This window comes from Aulonocara sp. 'chitande type north' Nkhata Bay, linkage group LG2, assembly GCF_057382095.1.
Source record: "Aulonocara sp. 'chitande type north' Nkhata Bay isolate Kocher_YH1m ecotype deep benthic linkage group LG2, A_spYH_male_GT1.1, whole genome shotgun sequence".
NCBI classification, from domain to species: domain Eukaryota; kingdom Metazoa; phylum Chordata; class Actinopteri; order Cichliformes; family Cichlidae; genus Aulonocara; species Aulonocara sp. 'chitande type north' Nkhata Bay.
This window is the reverse complement of record NC_141345.1, coordinates 11,043,466-11,059,111: the sequence shown is the minus strand read 5'-3', so window position 1 is coordinate 11,059,111 and position 15,646 is coordinate 11,043,466. Positions and strand designations below refer to the sequence as shown.

At 40.4% G+C, this 15,646-nt stretch overlaps 1 pseudogene; it reads right to left on the bottom strand.

Annotated features, from left to right (window-relative positions):
* Nucleotides 1-390: 390 nt before the first annotated feature.
* Nucleotides 391-1,398, bottom strand: LOC147337448 (uncharacterized; annotated as a pseudogene).
* Between the last annotated feature and the right edge of the window lie 14,248 nt (nucleotides 1,399-15,646).

The window sequence follows — 15,646 nt, the reverse complement described above, 5'->3', positions numbered from 1 at the left end:
AATAAGTCCGTTTTAACATATTATAATTGTACATAATTGGGAATTATTGTGCACATTAAACACACCTAACAAAGAATCAGCCCAATTAAATTACCGGAGATGAATCAACTGTATGGTTATTTTGGAGTTTATAGTTTGTGCTGCTGTTAAACTTTACAGTATTGACTTCAGTATTTTTGCTGTTGGTGTTGCTAGACTACCATTTTGATCAGTAATATGTAATGTGAAATTTGATATTTTTACTTTGCTGGATTCACTGAGACACATGTCCAACAACCTTGGTTTATAAAGGAAATTACAGAAATTTGAGCTAACAAAACAGAGACTGGATACCCGTGTCCACAAAAAGCTCCTGTGCCAAACAGAAATTTTAATATGGTCTAATCAGCTCTATTTCACGAATGACTTCTTACCAAGCATAATCAGCCTTGGGGTGCTTGGCAGGTTGATCTCTGCTTCAAGGGACATCCTGGTAGATGTTTCCTGCCAGAAAGAGGACCAAGACATTTTATGTAACAAAAAATACAAAAAATAAAACAGGACAGCAAGCAACAGCATTAAACATAGAGCTGTATGAAAAAAGCTTACATCTGCTAAGACAAAGAGGGAGTCTTCGTCTTCCTTGTAATACTTCATCATGAGAAGTATGGCTGCTGTGCCAACCTTGTTGTTGGTCAAAACTCCCTCACTTTCTATCTACTGGATGAGTGTCCTTATACCAAGGTTCCATTTGAGCTTCTGGCTAGAGAAATAGTTAATAATCCTTCTGCCTTTGGTTATGAGGGCCTGACCTAAGCGCTCACTGATATCGATGCCTGTGAGTTTGTAAAAGTGGTTCGAAAGACCTTTCCAAGTAAACAAGAATGGCCACTGCTCCTGAATTTCAGCTACTGAAAGTGAGGGACAACTGTTGATAAGCTGCCGCTGAGAAATATATGTGAGGCACATGAAGTCATCCACATCAGGTCTCTCCACAGCTCCAGGTCCTTCTAAATTAAATATTGTTAACAGGATGTGTTTCTTTTCCTCCAAAGAAGCTTGTGTTTCCCCCTAAGGAAGTTCAACTGGCTGCCAATTTATACAACCATAGCTATCAACAAGGCATCTAACTTTTTTAGGTGAGGTTGCATTACTGCTGGGATTACAGTCTTCCTCATTCCTGGTTCTCTTTGTTTGACGAAGTCTATGTGTTGTATTATCTTGATTAACATGTTCAACTCTAGATTTGATGCTTCTTAGTAGTGAATAATGTCCACAACCCAGTCTTTCTCCCTTTTCAGTAAAATCTGCAAATGTTTGAGGGTATCTGTTTACAATGATCTTAGCAACCTCTTCACTGGACGCACGTTTAGGGTTTCTGCAGTTAACTTGCATGGCCTCCACAACAATTCTAACCATACTTCTCCTTTCCTCTGGATGACCTCTGTCTCCTCTTGTGATTGCATGCGACAGTTGGAGTGGAAATCTTTCACAAGCTCCAGAGTAATGGCGTCATTCAAATTCTTTGGTCTGCCATCTAAAAAAAAGAGAGAGAGAGAGAGAGAGAGAGAGATCAATGGAAAAGCAACTTCATATGGCTATTTCAACAAATATGTCCTCACTAAAAGATGAACACTGCGATTAGGATTGAGTACTAACAGAAAGGCAGTTTTGGGGACCTTGTCTGAAGCTGAAAATCAATCCCAGGACTGCAAAAGAACTACAAACTCAAGGTCTTGCATTGAAAAGTTGAAAAATACATAGTAAAATACAGTATATTTTACAGTTTGTCATAATTTCCACCCTTAGTCCTACCATTACCAATGAAAGGTTAATGGTGTTAGATTCAGTGTCTACTTTTGCTTCGTGCATTGCACAGCTGCAAAGATCCTGAAATTCCTCTATGATGCTCTGTATAGTGCTGGCTGGCAAGAGCATTTTAGCCTGCATTTTTAAATGACACAAAGTCAACTCTCTTCTAATAGATTAACTGTGTCCTGTCCTTGTATTATGGCAAATCCCCCAATTTCTTGTTGCCTTGACTGCTGAGCTGTCTACTTATGTTTTTGAGAAATATGGCTGGAAAATGATGTTCGGACACTGAAGTATTTAGAGCAACCTTCAAATGGACCCCCCCCCCCCCATCTTTGATATGAAATCTGATAGGGGCACAAAGAGCTGTGAAGTTTTGTAGAGCATACCCACATCCAGGAACTTGACAGCTGAGGTCACCAGTGAACTTATAAAACTCCTCCTCGGTGGTCTCCCTTCTTGTTCTGTGATTCCTTGGCATATGTGAATGAAGGCAGAAAATGTTCTGAAAGTGGCAGGGCAGTTCTCAGTTCCACAAGAAAGCCTATAGTTAGCTACATGTTTGTGGTTTTTAACATGCAAGCTGAACAATATAAATTTCCGTTCTAAATTTTGTGGCACTGAAGCCACAACATTTACTGTTGATTTTGCAGTACTAAGCTATGGAAATTACTGCAAAGGCTAACAGTGCACACTGCTTTTCCATCTAAAAAAAAACTTAAAATGAAATGAAAAAACAAAACAAAAAAGTTTTTGTTCCATGGAAAAACAGATTCAGAGCATTCAGAGATTCAAAACAAAGATTCAGAGCAGCAACCTATTTTCCGGGACTCTCATAACAATTCCTACAACTATTCCTACTCAGGGAAAAGAGGGCAGAAGTCAGTCATCAACAGATTATTGTCTTGGTCTAATAAATGGGAATATACTCTAACAGCACCTATTTATTCATTATCTATTTGGTATGTTCTGGTTTTTACTGTGTTCAAACCATCTCCAGCAAAGTAATGATGCTTCAGAAACTTTGGGCTGTTTGATTTGACTTTGTATCCCAGCATTTTCAATTTAGTCTCTTTGTTGGAGAATCAGCTCTTATATAATTGGGCTATTCCCCTGGGGAATCTAATAATTTCCAGTTTTACATCTGGAAAGGTCAATTTATATTTTTAGATTAGAATACACTAGCCACTTTATTGTCATTCAGAACATACACCAGTTAGTGCACATCAGAACCAGATTTCCACTCTCCTTGCCATTGGATTGTACAGTATAAATTATTAAAAAATCTAAATCTAAAGATATATATGGATTTAGTGAAAATAGGATATTTACATGTAAGAATAGAAGACAAAGTTGTGACTCTAACTGTAAATAGTATTACCAAAGAATGCATACTGTTTGGGCGAGTTTGATTGCTGTACACTGTTGGCTGATTTGCACGCAAGCACAACAGTGACAAACTGAATAATGGACATGTCCTTGACTGCCAGTTAATTAAAGTGGTAGCAGTTCTTAGATGCGGCCCTACATTGCACGGTTTACTGTGATTTTTTAACTTTGGATCCACTATGGGGAAATTGCTGACCTTAAAATGAAAATCAGAAAGTCTTCTCTCCTGGTTTCTGTGCTAATCTGATTAGCAATTGCTGTGACTCTTTTCTTCACAACAGTTTTATTGATATGTTAGACTGAGAGTTTGACTAGCCGTTCATGTCAGTGACAGTGCAGTATATGCAAATATAATATGACGTTGTCAATAATCTTTAAGCAACCTACTCGTTAGCTCCACTTTGTTTGATGACTAGAACTGGTGCTAGCATTGGGCACCTTCAAGTCTGTTACTGAGACAAATGTCAAGTAGTGCAAACAAGAATATGACTTACTGGCTTCAGGTAGATCAAGTATAATAATTAACTATACTATAAAAAACTATGATAAATAAACTAGAAAACTAAAATATAGTAACTAATTGAGAAATTGATATGTAATGGACAACCAAGATGCTAGACTGTAAACATAATACAATGTAATATTCAATTCATTGTCATGCAATTTTCTAACAGCAAATAATTTTTTCAAACCCCAATAGTAGGACTGAAAGCATCTTCTTATGTGAAACAGCTAGCATCTACAAATGAAAAACAGTGCTGTTGTTCAGCTTACATAAGAGAAAAAGGATTCTGTGAACGCAGCACACCAAATGCACATTACCAGGATGTCATTAAGAAGTTAAAAGGGGTCCAAGTTGAGAAGTCAGAGGTCAGAAAGCAATGACCCACCTTTCTGTTTGTGGATTTACACAACTGAATTCAACAAGATTTCAACAGAGATTTCTTGAGTTCACCTGGCTGATTTCCATCTTTTACAGTGACAGTACACTGTCAATGCTGTCTCTTTTCTCGATGGTATAAAGGTGGTATGAAGGTAGAATTTAGTCAATGAATCTAAGCATCGTCAGCTAAAAGTCATATGAATATCTGCTACACCTGATCTAACCTAACTCTGACCACGAACACCACAGCCACTGTGCACCAGTCACACACACTTTTAATCCATCTCGGTACAGCAAGCTACCCTGTTCATCCTGCACTAACCTGCAGAGGATTTTCATGCGGCCTTTAAATAACACTCAGTCTATTTCAGTTTGATTTGCAGCATGTTTCACAATATGAAAAAAACATAATGTCACATAAACAGACCCAAAATTGGATTTAAAAACATGAGGACTGAAGTACCGCAATCGAAATTACTGACACTTGCAGTCATTCCAGTGTTGTGGCAAAACCAACAGTTCTTAAAATTTATCATATGGACAAACTTTGAAGCCAAGGAGCCAAGGTGTGAAAATGGGTGTGGGTCACAATCAGCCAAGGTTTCGAAAACACTGTGAAACCTAGCCCCACCCTATCATGTGATTCATTGAGGTCAAATGGGAAGGGATCTCAAAACTAGATTATAAATGGCAGGCAGTTGATTTTGTAAGCCATCGCCTCTGTTCAAAGATTGTGGTGGACATAGATGGCTTCTTTCACTCCTCTTTCAAATCTCTCCTGCCATTAGCTCTCCTGACCGGCTTGGTGACTACAAAGCCCAACATGGAAGCCATAAGCACTAGGAGGTACTTTTCCCATTTTTTCCCCTTGATCCTATGAGTTCAGCCACATCTATACATACCCAAGGAATAGTGCTTTTTATTGTGAAGTCATAAACTCACTATCCTCCTTATTCTCTATTGTATAGACCATATGCCTTCCATTCTTCTTGGAGGTATCACCGACTTCCTTTGGGTATCTCATCTTACTTCTCAATCCTGAAAAAGACTGTCTTTCTTTGTTGTACAAAACAATCCACTTTGTCATTTCTGTCCCAGTGGCCCCTTCCTTGACATTGGCTCTCTGTTGTAGGACTTGTAGAACTTTCAGCTTCATGCTTAGTCACATCTCAGCAATTTTCTTTCACAAATCTTTGGAAGGAAAATTGATTTGAAGGAGCTAAAAGCCAAATAGTGGCTCACAAATGGTGAGATCTTCTTTGAGTGCCTGTGTGCAGTAGTTGCTGTCTGTTATTATTGTGACCTTTTTCTCTCCTGTTTTTCCAACACCAGCACCCCTTTCAACACTGCTGCACTGACATCTACACTTCTCCATCCTGGGAGGGAGAAGTGCAGTGCCACTTCACTTAATAAGCACACTTATAACAAAAGTCCAGAAACATCATATAGAAATAATCAGCAATAATATTAAAAAAAATCTGAGCATCAAGTGAAGCATATTTATTGTGTAATTGTACGTTAACAAGAACAACAACTCTCATGCACAGAACGTGTGACTCAAATAAACCACTACAATGTGCTAAAAGCATGACCCACCAGCGCTACAAGGTGCCCTAGCTATTCAACGACTGGGGAGTGTGGTTCTAAAAGCCCTGAGCAATAAAAAAGAAAAATTTTGAGGATAAGACTGACATCTGCACCAATGTTATGCATCACCAGTTCTTCTGATTAATCGATACTGAAAATTACTTCCCGAGCAATTTAACTGTGTAATAATGCAATGAATTATGGAATCAAGTGTAATTTGCTTTCTGTATTGTATTATATCAAACTGATATGGCAATTATTTTATTATACATTTTCATGTAGATTATTTATGCAATATCAGGGGTAGATTGTGACATTAATACTGTACAGGTTTTAAACATGAACAATATTTGAACCTTGTCTCTGCAGTGAATTCTCTTTGGTCTTTCTCTTTTCCACCTGTATGGCACCAGCATAGAGAACAACCTTTGTCCAATATACCCACACTCTGCACATGTTCAAACAATTGCAGCCTCGCCTCTCTAACTTTGCTACAAACCACTTTTTGATTTCCAAAACCACCCTACTAACTATCATCCAATGCTGCCTTGTCTCTAAACATGTCTTTCCTCCTCCTCTTCCCTATTTTTTTTTTTTTTTGGTCAACAGTAGTAGAGTTTTCACCAGCAACATGTTGTCAACAGCACCAGAGGTGATAGCTGATAACCTAGCTTCTGACTGATACAGTATGGACATGATACATATGTCATTCTTGATAACTTCCATGTTTATTCCCCAAGGTTCCTGACACCACATTAAAGCGTTCTACCTGAACGTTTGGCTTCAGAAGCCTTCAGTAATAATACCTGGTTTCATTCCCTCTGTGCTGAGGGAAAAGAGAAAAAAAAATCCCAGTAGCTCCAGGTAGCAACAGCTAAAATCGAAATTTAATCAAGGTAATCTGACCCTCTCCACGTCATCAGCCATAATGTATTCCTGTCTCATGTGATTGAATAGAGGGCCCCTGTAGATATGGCAAGCCATTTCATTCTCGCCGCACTAGCCAACATGGTCCCTAAACTATTTCAAAATGTCAAAAACAACAGTTGAAAAAGAAGTGAAGTAAAGACTAATTAGACTACTGGCATTGTGCTTTTGTTGTGCCTCAGTGTGAAAACTGTAAGAAGAAAAAAAAGTCCAAAGTAATAAGAGGAATTCAAATAGGACAATTAAAATGTTGCTGCTTACTGCCCCAAAATCAATCCATTAAGTGATAAAGAAACTGCTTATTTGGAAAGGTTGTTGCTCTAACACACTGCACTAAAGTCTGTTTGTAGGAATTGTTTTTCTATAAATTCTACAAGTATAACGGCCTTCGGTATGTTGCAACAATTCCTATTTATTTATGTGTTTATTTAAGTGTCTCTAAGTGATTGTGCATTCTTGAACAAGCTAACTCAAACTTAGTTGTACTTATGGTCCTCAGTAAATCATGTCTACAGTTTATCTATCCTCAAATTATTTGTGATGTGGTAAATGATTTTGTAAAAACCCAAACAAGGCAGGTTTTCTTTTTAAATGATACAACACTAACTGTCACGGCAGAGTAGCCAGTGTTTTTATGGAGCACACTCATTTACAGACACAGGAGAGATAAACTGAGATTTAAACAAAAAGTGAGCCTTTATTATGGCTGATTTGCTTTTCTTAATAAAAGAAAGTGCAACCTTCTCATGGAACCAGGCCTTGCAGTTTGGCATCAGTTATAGCATTAGTTCACTCAGTCACATCTCAGTCACATCAACTGTCAGTGCACGATTGGTCTTCCAGTCTGCATCTGAGACCTTTGGATAGTGATGTGCGATACCACTGATTTCGTTTCCGATCCGATACTAAGTACTTTTCAGGGTGGTATCGACGATACTGATCCGATACCGATACTTTATACAAAAAAACGTATTTTATTTATTGTATTTCAAATTATAGCGTCATAATGATTATAGGACATCAGATTACTTGTTCTTATCACTTAATAATGCAGAGTTCATCATATGGAAATTTAAAAAAACTGAAGTTGTGCTATTTGAACACGTTGCCTGCCTGTAGCACTAAAGGACTCTGTGAGAGACGTGTGTCTCGCACTCTAAGAAATAAAATGTTGTATTTACTTCACCCAGTTATGTCAACCGGTTCCACACAACTGGGTTAGTGAAATATAAAATGTATGATACATTTAATTTGAACAAGAAATTTTAAGTACATCTGATAAGATTTGGATAATTAAATGCAAATCAAAAGAATCATGTTGTATTAGCTGAATATCATAATGTTTATATAACTAACCTTGTTGATTTAAATTGAGAAGACTAAATAAAACCTACTCAACCAAAACAAGCTGTACTTACTTTGAGAAATAACATGTTGTATTTACTCCACCCAGTTATGTCAACCGGTTCCACACAACTGGGTTAGTGAAATATAAAATGTATGATATATTTAATTTGAACAACAAATTTTAAGTAAATCTGATAAATCTACTCACCCAAAACACGCGCTACTGAAACTATAGGATTAAATCACTTTAACAGAATTGCAACTTACTCTATTTAAGTTTGTAAATTAAATAAATCGAACACAAGTTTATTCAGTTAACCTAACTTTAATAACACTTTGTGTAAAACTTGTTGAAGCACACTTTGAGCAATTCAAATGCTTCTAGATCTTTTTCCCCAAACAATCTTTACATATATTCAAGTGCATTTTAGGTGCAGGAAGACAAGATACAGAATGTCATGTTAAACTGAAATGATTAAAACTGGAAAGTGTTGTGATTCCAACATTTTTAACATTAACATGACTTAATTTAAACTTGAGGGACCAGACAAAGAGCGATTCATAAGACCCTTATGAAAAGGACACCGAGGGAACAGTTTACCCTGCCCGGGATAGGGTTACCGGGGCCCCGCCCTGGAGCCAGGCCTGGGGAGGGTGCCCGAGGGCGAGCGTCTGGTGGCCGGGCCTTAGTCCATGGGGTCCGGCCGGGCACAGCCCGAAGAGGAGACATGGGCCCATCCTCCCGCATTTTTGCAGATGATGTGGTTCTGTTGGCTTCATCGAGTGAAGGCCTCCAGCTCGCACTGGAACGGTTCGCAGCCGAGTGTGAAGCAGCGGGAATGAGGATCAGCACCTCCAAATCTGAGGCCATGGTTCTCAGCCGGAAAAGGGTGGAGTGCCCACTCCGGGTCGAGGATGAGTTCCTGCCCCAAGTGGAGGAGTTCAAGTATCTTGGGGTCTTGTTCGCGAGTGATGGGAGAAGGGAGCCAGAGATCGACAGACGGATTGGGGCTGCAGCTGCAGTAATGCGGACGCTGCACCGGTCCGTCGTGGTGAAGAGGGAGCTGAGTGTAAAAGCGAAGCTCTCAATTTACCGGTCGATCTACGTCCCTACCCTCACCTATGGCCACGAGCTGTGGGTAGTGACCGAAAGAACGAGATCGCGGATACAAGCGGCAGAAATGAGCTTCCTCCGAAGGGTGGCTGGCCTCTCCCTTAGAGATAGGGTGAGAAGTTCGGCCATCCAGGAGGGGCTCAGAGTAGAGCAGCTGCTGCTCCACATCGAAAGGAGCCAGTTGAGGTGGTTCGGGCATCTGACAAGGATGCCCCCTGGGCGCCTCCTGGGTGAGGTGTTCCAGGCATGTCCCACCGGGAGGAGGCCCCGGGGCAGACCCAGGACACGCTGGAGAGATTATATCTCTCGGCTGGCCTGGGAACGCCTTGGTATTCCCCCGGACAAGCTGGAGGAGGTGGCTGGGGAGAGGGAGGTCTGGGCCTCTTTGCTTAGGCTGCTGCCCCCGCGACCCGGCCCCGGACAAAGCGGATGAAGATGGATGGATGGATGGAATTTAAACTTGATTGGGCTACAATGAAAAGCCTACAATACAGCCCTGCAAACAGCAGGTAGAAATTACTTTTGTGTCATTTTTGTCCATATTTAGAAAAATAACCTTTGCTTCAAAACTTAAACTGAAGTCCAAAGTTAGGAGCAGTGTGTTATGGTTCGTTCGAGTTAGGGAAGAGAAGAAAGCAAGCCCAAGCCGAAGTAGGTGTCAAAAATAGTGATCTTTATTACACACTTTGTGCACTAAGTGTGGGAAAAGACAATTTGCAATCGAATCCTTTCGTCAACTGAAGCATCGGTCTCCTTATATTGCCATTATGACATCACAGTTGGATCTTTACTGGAAATGATCTCAAATGATAACAATTCCCCGCCTATCACAAAGTTTTCCCTTATATAGACATCAACTGCTACTCTTAAGAGAAAAACAAGTGTGTATTACATTGTGCATTTTGTGAAAGTGTATCTATCAGAGAAACTGTCCTCAGACGACCCTCCTATTATTACTAAGTGTGTAGGTGAACGTGCGTGTGTGTTACATAAGTGCGTGCATGTAGTTACAGGCCGGCGTACGTGCAGAACTACACGCAGGCCTGGGCCCAACAGGACTAGTGGGTCTGTATGGTGTGACTGCACTAAAGTGCAACAACTTAAGTAGATAACAAGAATGATACAGAACCTCACTGAACAGTCAGTGTGCATTAATACTTGCTCAAAGTAACACAGATGTAATTAAAAGATTATTCTGTCAACCGATTTAACAATGGTAAATGATTAATCAATGATAACTGATTGTGAGAATACAAAATAAAATATCTCCTGATCACACTCCTCCTCTTTGGCCTTTTGAAAAAAGGCCAACATTTAGAGATATTGTGTCACTCCTCCGTCCAGGCGGCTTCTCGCAACGGCATCATATGTTCCGGACCAGCTGACCCAGCTGAACCAGAAGCTATGGCCCTGCTCACCAGATTACCCAACACCTGCCTCACCAGAGGAATGAGACAACACCCGATCAGCAATAAACCTAGAAAAACTAGAAGAGAAAACATGGCAGACATAAACAATCCCTTATATTGCCCAAAAACAGATGTGAACCAGTCTCCCAGCCTCGAGTTCACGCCTGATTGCTCATGCATGGTTCTAGATAACGCTTTCAAATTCTCCAGCGCCCGCGTGACCGTTCCGTCCGGAGCTGTATTGTTGGGAATAAAGGTGCAACATAAATCTCCGAACATCGCACACACGCCTCCCTTCTCAGCCAATAACATGTCCAGCGCCATGCGATTTTGGATTCCCATTAACGACGTCGGACCTAATTGTTCTGCAAGACCTTCCACCGCGTCCCTAGTGAGATTAGAGAGTCTCAACACATTATAATGAACATAATTAATGCGATCAACATTTTTATTTGGAGTCACCCACAGAAACACACTTTCAAACCCGGCCGCTATCTGATCAACTAACTTATACTCATCTGGAACTCCTCTGGGAACTCCTATTGAGTCTATCCAGGTTGGCGAGTCCCGTCTTGGATCATACTTGTGGATAGCTCCTGTGGCTCTCCTCCGTCTGGGTGTAGACACATCCGCGCCTTGCTGTGGAACTGTCTCTAGCCTACTGCCTATGAGCATCAAAGGTGCAGCTAGGCGCACCAGAGCACACGTTCCCACACTCCCCAAGGGAACCTGCACCAAAAGGGTGAACTCCCCACAATAATAATATAGCCCACCTCTCGCCCAGGTGCCTATAATTGTACTTGGGTCACTTACATCATTGGTAGTCCTACCTGTGATTGTCCTCTGACACCAGCTTGGATCAATCCTTCCTAGCCTAAATCTCACTCTGTCTGTAGAAAACTCAAAACATGTATAATTATCTCGTTTTGGTGTGAATGAACCTGGTTGTGTACGTTTATCAATTGGCGGATATAAACCTGACAAAGTGGTGCAGTTACCTGTGTCCACCGCCTCTCTAGTTAATCTCAACATGCAATTATATCCCCACTCATCCTCTGGATACAGAGGAGCGGGTTCAGTAAACAAATGTGGTCGAACGGTAGCACAAGCAACACAATCAACCACTTTCTGCTCCTTAGCATTTTGAGCCACCCAATCTAACCAAAGATTCCTATCTCCAAAACCTGTGGCACGCTCTATCAACTCCTGAGGTTTTAACCTAGTATAATCAGTGGCAACAAACCATTTTTCTTCTGGATCCTTGTAAGTAACTGTCTCTACGGGATCCGTTTGCACCGTGAGATTCAGTGCTGAGTCATTTCCCAGCGGTTTAGACCTGGGATTAAATAAATTCACCCGAATTAACCCGAATGGATCTGTCCCTACTTTATCTACCCCTACTACTAAATAAAACGCACCTCCATCAAACCCAGGTTCAGGGAGTTCACTCCATGGTCCTAGGGAAAGAGTAATAGGGTTATTTGTAACAGAATAATCTCTCTGAATAGCTATTCCTTCAAGGGCCGGTGGCACCGTTGGCTGCCATCCTACCCCTGTCCACGCGACCACATCCTGCCAAGAACACCACTGATCCGTTACATAGGTGTAGATCTCACTATCCCATGATGGGCCCCACACCGACTTAGGGTAACACATCATTGGATGATAACAAACCCACACATTATATGTTCTCCAGCTATTCCCGTCACCCGAGCATTTAATTACCTCACACAAATCGAATGTGAACGCTGTTGTGGATCCATTAACATACCCAAACTCGACTCCGCCACTGGCTTTGAGACACCCATCAGCCCCACCTGAACCAACCGCACGCTTGACTTTTTTCGACGATTTGATCGGTTCGGGCTCAGGAGCGGATAGACCTCTGTGTCTGGGCAATTCACCTGTCTGCCAAAAAACAAAGAAACACGTTATAACACTTATTAACCCCAACACCCCCGTTATTCTCCAATTTTCCCACAATTTCATGATGACTGTTCCCAGGCTCGTTTACTTTTACTCTGTACTAAAAAGATAAAGTTACAAAAAGAAGAGTGTAAAGTTATGAGTATAAAATATGCGAGTATCATACAAAACTATTACGATTCCTTCAAACTATCAAATACTTTAGACTAGAGCCCTAGCCTATTTAAGAGCCTGGAATGGATGTTGTAGTTGGATGTTGGTAAAGGTTCAAGAACAAAGAACGCAGAAAAGTGAAAGGCCTTGCAGAAGTTCTTGTGGCAATTCAAACTGAACAGTTTATGAAGTGCAAGGAGAAGGGTTCGAGAACCTTAAAGTTTAGTGTCCTCTATAGTTCACTGCAGGCTGTTTCACTCAAGCAGTTTGTTTTTCAGAACCTGCACCTTCATGGATAGGTTGTTCCCATCCAACTCCATCAGCACCTTCTGAAGAAATTCAAATGTGTATTTCAGGTGCTTTGGGTAGCTCAGATTTAGACTATAGATTAGTCCAAGCAGGAGGGCACAACCCTTTGCCACATCACTAAGAGCTTGCAGCACAGTGCATCCTTCTATGATGACACCAATGTCCTCAGGTGTATCTGCAGAGTTTGCTCTCATGTCTGACAACATAGACTCCCAAAGTCAGCTGCTCCGTTTCTCTGCTTGCACCAAGATCCACATCCTTTAAATAAAAATTAAAAAAAGATAAGTTAATTGCGTACATATACATATGGACAAGTAAGTCCACCTTCCATTTCCAATCCCAAATTTAAAAAAGGAAAATAACTGATCGTTTTCCTTTTTTAACTTACCAAGAATTCCTTGAACAGGTCATCTGGCTTTTCATTTAAGTAGACACAGACAGCTTTCAGAATGCATTCCCGTCGAACATCAACGCTGGGATTCTGGTGGAGATAAGAACTCAATATGAGAGAAGTTTCCTATTTTGGTTCCTTTCAACCTCTTTACAAAACAAAGTCAAAAATATTAACACATAGCAGATATGTGATTAAGCAATGTTTCATAACTCACATCAGTGATGTGCAGTGAGGTTCATGATTGGTAAGGCACTGACTCCTCTGTGTCAGATTAACAAATATATGAACCCAAAAATCGAAGCTTTTCAATTTTGACATTACGTGAAAGCTTTCATTTTTGCTTTAATCAATTGTAGATTGTTCAACAATATATTTAATAATTGTGCCCCTAAAAATATTAAAATTAAATAGAAGATTAGAACTGGGCAATATGGACTTAAAATCCTATCATGACATTTTGTGGATAACAATAAGTCTGTGAAGGTTCACAGTCATCCAGGTCATCGTAGTCTAAGGAGCTTGGAAAGAAAAGTGAAGCTTCTTCAGTGAAGATTTCTGACACTAAACCAGAAATCAACATGGAGTCGAATTCTTTCAAACAATGTAGCAACTTAATTGATGCACATTTCTAAAATACACTATACATTCATTTCATTCTTCAAACTACAGGATCGCTGGCGCTCCCAGTGGTCATTACTGATGTCAGGGAGCAGGTGCGGTAGATGTTGGGAGTAATTTTAAAACTGTCGGTCTTAGTAGGCAAGTCTCATCTTAACAAGAATCGCAAAAGATTTTGGAAAATTACACCGAAGCAGGTTCAACAATATTTGTTAAATGTTTTCATACTTCTAACATGTGAGAGAGGTATACAAGCTAGAGTGTTAAAAAATTTGCCAGGCATCATTTGTTTAAAGAAAATGCAAAAGTATTCCCGAAAGTGTCAGATGTGTATCAGTTAGTATACATTAATCAAATTTGTCATCCTTAAATTGTTGTACTTACCAAATAATCCTCAGATGGCGATGGATTCTATCCAGGATGCTAAGCATATGCAAGTCTCAGTTGAAAATGGCGGATGATCAAACTTCCACACTGCACATGTGCAAACTCAGAAGTACGGAGAGCCTATTAGGACAATCCTCTTTAAATTAAAGTGCTCTTCATTTTAAATGAACTTTTTACGTTGGATTTAGTTTACTGCATTTTGTTGTATTGAAATATTATGTTGTTAATTAAATTCAAAACAACATACTTGTGTTTAAAGTTAAAAATCAATTGGTGGCATCAGTTTTAACATGAAGCATTTACATAATGCTACCAACATCAGTGTGTCATTTCACCTGTCCCTCTCCTCCTCTTCAGTTCATCTCAACATACGCGCCTCATATTCTGTGATATGATTTACTCTGAGGTGTTTGACAAGGTTAGTGATGTTGCCACAACCAAACATGCCAACCCTCCCGATTTTTCTGGGAGAATCCCGGAGCCACCATTCTCCCGAATTTCCACCTGGACAACAAAATTGAAAAACCATATTGCAGAATTCATAGCGCGGCCGAGCCAATTCCAGTTTCCAACAATGGCGGCAGCTACTTAGTTTTAATATTACTCTTATTTCTCTTTCTGGGTCCAAAAAACCCCCAACTTTTAACATGTTTTCAGGTGAGAATGTAGCTGTGTAAACTTCAATTATCTGAGCCGATCGACACATCGTCTTCAAACCCCCGCAGGCTTTCACTACTCGGGTTAAACATGATATATAAGTCACTTTGATAACTTAAAAATGTTATTGTTTGGCTTTTTCAGTGTTTTGTTTGTTCGTGAGTAAATTGGTTTGGCTGAGATTAAAGTTATTAGATTAGATTAAATTAAATTTAACTTTATTAATCCCTCGGGTGGGTTCAAACAGAAAACTAATTAAAGAAAGTGTGAGACGGTCGAGAGTTTACGCCAGCGCCCGGTTATATTTTAGATAGCAAGGAGCAGACGGCTGAGTTTCACTCCACCGAGGGAACTCATGACGTACTACTTTACTAGTAGTACTACCGGCTTTCTTTAGACCGCGAAGGGCGGGTCCTCAGGTGGAAGCAGCCTCTGAATTTGGACACCCCCGCTGTTTCGGTGACATTTAACGTATTTTATCCGATAAATAAACCCTGTAAAATGTGCCCTTTTGATTGTCTCCCTAATTCTGAGGTCTCAAGGTTGGGAAAGTATAGCCACAACACCTCACTCTTGGAGCACTTTTTTGCTACATGTATTGCAAACCATGTCTCAGCTGTTTGTGGAGGTAAAATATGTCCGCACAATTAGGCTCAGCCATTGTTGTGAGTGCGCGCGCCAAGGGGCTGCGAGCCATTTATACAGCCATATTTTGCACATGACTATGAAAAGCGGAAGAGGAAGTAGTTCCTTTG